We start from the raw sequence: 6,045 nt of genomic DNA, 5'->3' as shown, positions 1-6,045 counted from the left end.
TACAAATTAAATAACTATATACTAAATCAAATTTAATATAAAGTTAATTAATTAATTAACATACAAATATCACATACTTATATACATACATCTCTTTATGAATCTAATTCATACAAATCTATTATTTGAATCCCATTCAAATACATCTCTCTTATAATATAATTTGGATTATAAATCATATCTATCATAATTCACTATACTTTATATTAATCATATTAATATAAAATTCCTTTAATTAATTTGAACAATTCAAATCATTCCTTTTTACTATCCTTAGCGAGCTAACAATGGGACCTTATGGACCTACAAATTAGAAGCTCTAATGATATAAGATTAATTTAATTAAACTCTTTTAATTAAATCAATAAATATTCATTTACTACCGATCACTCTATTAAAGATCGATAGCTGCATTATTCACACTATAGATGTATTTCTATGTTAATGGATATAATAAATCAACAGTGAGTCGACCCCTCACAAATTGCTCATAACGACAGCTAAGTTAAAATATTGTTTTACCTCTGTAGTTAAATTCAACTCCTTAAGTATCACTGATTTCTCTAATAAACAAACAGTTTATAGTCCAACTATAAACGAACACTTCTCGGGCCAGTGAGAGGTCGAGATCTCATTGTTCAAGACCTGAAACCAACTATTAAGGGGGTGATTTATCAACTTTCCCTATGATCGAGGATGAGTGAATTCCTTCTTGTGTAGTTGTGTTCCCAGCTCCTTAGTCGGACAAATCCCTAAAATGGTAAGCTTATTGAGTTGGCTAATACAACCACTCTTACCCATGTGGATCAAAGGATTGCCCTCATAAATAGGAGTTCACAACTTACTCAGGATTAAGGTCAAGTCACCTATGGTCATCCTAGTGAAATATTGATTTCTTCAGGTAGAAGAGTTATAAAGAGAAACCAATTATTTCGCGGTCCGGTATTGTATAAAATCTTTATACATGATACCCCCACCCACATATCTCAACATAGACAATATAGTCCATATTGTTTGTAACATTTACAACTCATGTAACAATTACAAAGTGAGCTGTATTTATAATGTTACTAGGATAAGACACTTAACTTTATCCATCTACTGCAAACCCTTTAGGATATAATTTGAACGTGAACCACTTGTATGTCTACCACATACTGTTCAAGTTATATCACATAACCTTGGATCTTAATTTATTGGATTGAAATAATGCAGTTTGAATGTCAAATAAAATACCTCTTATTTTATTAAATAATTGATTTGTTCTTTCAAAATGCAAACTATAAGAGATATGAGATTTAGGTCACTAAATCCAACAACAATAACAAAAAGGAATTAGATTTTCCTGGAGCAGGGTCAATGCAGTCGCATTGATGAGTCACAATCAACAATAAACTAAAAATTTCACTAGTCCCCAGCAACGACACCAAAAACTCAATTAATCGGATGCATGAGCAACAAAATGTTATGTATACGTAAGGTCTAAGTGCAAGCATACACTATCAATGAAGCAATAAACTCAGAGTATTCCAAATGTCAAATCTCACATGACTAGATTGATTTCAAGTTAATCATGACTATAAATCAATGAAACAGAGGTACCAAGAAGAGTTTGTATTATGATGAATGAGATAAAGCTTTAGAAATAGTAAACAATGATAATCAAATATGGGCAAGCAAAGTTTCAACATTTCAAGTGCCATGCCTTAAATGATGAAGCCACATCACTCCTGAAAAATGAATTACACATGAACAAAAAACTACACCTATTCGGTCTTATATAAAGTTTCGTTAGGTGGTATAAGCAGCTAATGCCTAATGTTAAGTTTCTTTATCCTATGATGCCCAAGTCCTATTTCTAGGCTCGAAGTCCCATATCGCTTTGTGGCATCCGCTTACGCCCTAACCTTCTCGACATTAGAGCTTCACTAGATCGTTAAATTAAGTGGCCAATTTAACTTACCGATTTTATCTTTTAACTCGACAAGAGAATGTGTAAAATAAGATGGTTTGTTGTGCTACATAACTTAATTCATAACAACCCTAAGGCATCCACATTGTCGAACCCTTAGAAAGATTTAGCCCACAGTAAATGATAAAATAACATACTTTATTAAATCATAAATCATTGCTACAATGTAGAGTATGGTTGATGGGGATGAAAATAAAAGAACTACAATAAATAAATGAATGCAAATGCTAGAAAATACAACTCAAGGAGTCTTGGAACCAATCCTCAATTTATAAATCAAAGCGCACAAATAAAAGCCATAAAACATGTCATGTATCAACGACTCTTTATTTAGAGGGGACAAAACCCTAGGGTTCCCTTTGACCTATTTAAAATAGGATTTAGTGAGGCTGATTCAGTCTTTTGAGGTAGGTCGAGGATGTGGGGCACGAGAAGTGGATGTTGAAGGAAATCGGAAGCGAGATTTCTATGAGCAGTCGAAGAAAGATAATCCAAATCACAATCGTGAATGAACATAAAATTTATAGTCGACTTCAAACAAACGGTTATACAAGTAATACAGAAATTACAGCATGAAAAACTCAAATGAACATAGAGCAAACTCTACGCACATTTGAAGATGTGTCTCCACACTCTATTGCGCGACCGCTCGAGCAATCAGCAACCTCGAATGCTCGATCTACGCGACTGCAACATCGCAATGAACACAGCATGAACACTTCGTGCTCCTCCTCAACGATCTCCTCGGTCACGAACTCTTTCGCACCACGAACGACCTCCAAAAAACCTTGATGGTGTTGAGGTGAGTCTGACACCACCAAAAAGGCCACCTTGGTATTCTCGGTGTGAGAATCCAGAGGGTGGGCTCTATTCGGACTTGGTATGAGGCAGACGAAGGAGGAAACACCGATCGTGTACACGACCGAGCAAGTGGAAGATGGAGGAGACCTATCATATAGGTCGATGCCCAATCGTTTAGCTAAAGCTAAGCGATCGTCTAGCAAAAGCTATGCGATTGTTTAGCTCGGTCTGTCGCCTACAGACTCTACATGATCGTTTATTTTGGGTAAGTGATCGTCTAGCAAAACTATGCGATCGTTTAGTAAATACTGCACGATCATTTAGCTCACCACTACATGATCGTTTAACTCGCCCAGCCGTCGTTTAGTAAATCCGTATTTACTTGACGACTCTATGAGTTTCTTTTGCGTGAGAAATAAAAACTAAAAAAACTTTTTAGCGTCTATAAATGATCTTTTCAAAATAGGAAAATCATTTTTTTAAAAACTCACGGTTACCATGAATCCAATAACCACCCACTCATTTAGTTATTTAAAGAAAAAGAATTAATTATCCAATAATTAATATTATTATAAATATAAATGATAACCAACTTATCATACTATATTTATAACCTATAGCTTTAATATTTCATCGCGTGAAACATATAAACCATAGTTCTTTTTCTATTTCATGATACTTAATGTAAATCTCACTTACATCATACTGATTATATCATATATAATCAAAATATATCTTGTCAGTTTGAACATTTCAAATCAACACCAATAACTGATCCTCAACTGAATCTATTAAGCTACCAAGGGGACCTCATGGACCTGTAGCTCGAAGCTCCAACTGTATGTGAATAGCTGACTAAACTATTTAGTCATATGATCTACCATCTATTAACTGCCAGACACTCCAGTAAAGACCGATAGCTGAACTCTCCTTACCACAGATAGATTATGTGTCAATCTTAATCAATCAGTAGTGCGACAACCCTTCACAGATCACTGTAAGTACAGCTTGGCCAATAACCGTTATGCCATGTAGTTACATCTAACTCCTTAAGTACCATTGATCCCTCTAATGAGCATAAGTTATAGTCCTACTATGACTGAGTCCTCTCTTCCAAAGAGAAGTTGTGGCCACTATGTTCAAGCCCTAGAATCAGCCCTTGAGGGAGCAATCTCTCTACTTATCCTTACTTCGGAAAAGGAGTGAATTCCATCTTGTGGATTGAGTTCCCAACTCCCATATCAGACAAGTCCCCAAAAAGGTAAGCATGTTGAGTTGGCAATCTGGCCACTCTCACACATACTAATCAAAGAACTGCTCTCAAAGGTAAGAGTTCTCAAAACACTCGGGATTGAGGTCGTGTCCCCTATGGTCGTTTAGGTGAGATGTAAGTCTCTAGTATCAACGACGTTATATATAGAGTTTAGTCATCTCGTGGTCCAGGTCTTATACAAACTCTTTGTATAGGACATTCCTGTTCGCACGTCTCCACGTGAATGGTCAGGATCTACCATCTGTAGGAGTTTACAAACTTGCAAACCTCTACAAAGCGGGCCGTATCCGTAGTGTCACCAGGATCAGGTATCCCACCTTAATTCTTATACTATAGACCTATTTAGGTTATCCCTTAAGGCATGATCTACTTGTATATCACGTATACATGCTTAAGTTCACATAAGATAACCAAGAAGTTTTATTTATTGGATATGAGTAAATGCCATGATTAAATAATACTTATTGTATTCATTGAACAATGTGTATCTTTACAAAACAACGAGACTCTGGGAGAATTAGGACACCAATCCCAACAGATGTCCATAGAGGAGATGAATGACCTTGCCCCCAAGGCCAAGGTAAACTAACTTCCTTACCTTTTATCCCCCTCGCCCTTTTCCTGCACTATTTCAATCATCGTATAACTTGAGCATTCCCAAAATACTCCTAGTGTTATGTCCTGTTTGAAGTTTTCCATTCTTGGTAGGGATGCAAGGGTAAACCGAAAAACCCCAAAATACCAATAAAAACCGACCAAAACTGCTTCGACTTAGTTCATTACCGATTCGGTTCAATTTTTTATTTTCACATTTCAAAAATCAATTAAAATGAGTTAGTTCTGGGTCTGGTACTGAACAAGGATGAGTCCCTATGTTTCACAATGTTACATTTTTAGTCATTATGAGTTTGATTTTAATTTAGTTTATAAGTTTCAAAATGTTACAATTTTACTACAAAGACTTGAGTTTTCTTTCATATTGGAACTCAAGTTTGAAGATTTACACACTCAATGTTGATTTTTCACTAAAACTCACTTTCAATTTCTAGTGTTAATATCTCTTAATTAATTTTAAAAATAAAAAGAACTACGACTAATGGTGTTTACTATTTTCCACCACCACTAAAATTAAATTTTCATTCCATAATTATTTAAAATTAATTAATAGATATTAACATTAGAGACTGGAGTGTGTACTCAATAAGAAATTAATGTTAAAAGTGTAAATATTCAAATTTAGGAACCAAATTGAAATAAAACTTGAATCTCAAGGGTAAAATTGTATCATTTTGAAATTTAAGGACTAAATTAAAATCAAACTCAAAATGTATAACATTCTAAAACGTAGGAACCAAATAATAATTAGACAAAAAAATTAGAGACTAACAAGGTATTTTTTTCTTGTATAATTCAACCTTATTTATTTATTTATTTATTTTTTTATGAAAACTTCCTTAAAACAACTAAACATCAACATAATCTTCATGGAAAATAGAGGACGACCAATCTGAAAAGTAGAACTCCCAACAAGCTTCATATACTTCATGAACAGGAAAAGTGGAAAAAAAATAATAATAATACACCAATATAATATTTCAATATTTCATTCAACAAAAATTTAAAGTAATTATTTTAAATAGTAAAACTGTTAAAAAAATTTATAAATATAGTAAAATGTCACAATCTATTCGTGATAGACTGCAATGGACATACTTATAGATGTTGATAGCTCGTGATACATGTCTATTATGATTTATCGTGGATAGACAATGACATTTTATTATATTTATAAATAAACTTGTTACTTTTTTTTTTTTTTTTATTTGAAAACACCTGTGAAAATTTAATTTTCGCCTCAAATTTAATATTAGCTAAAGCTAACGGTCGAAGAAAATATAATTAACGGTTTGACTAGGTCAAATGTACGTTGTTGTACAAGAAAATATACGGTTGACCAGTCAATGGACGGATGGGCTACATACACTAAAACCTCATCTCA

The sequence above is a fragment of the Benincasa hispida genome, chromosome 9, assembly GCF_009727055.1.
Source record: "Benincasa hispida cultivar B227 chromosome 9, ASM972705v1, whole genome shotgun sequence".
Classification (NCBI taxonomy): Eukaryota; Viridiplantae; Streptophyta; class Magnoliopsida; order Cucurbitales; family Cucurbitaceae; genus Benincasa; species Benincasa hispida.
Note: the sequence above shows the minus strand (reverse complement) of the source record.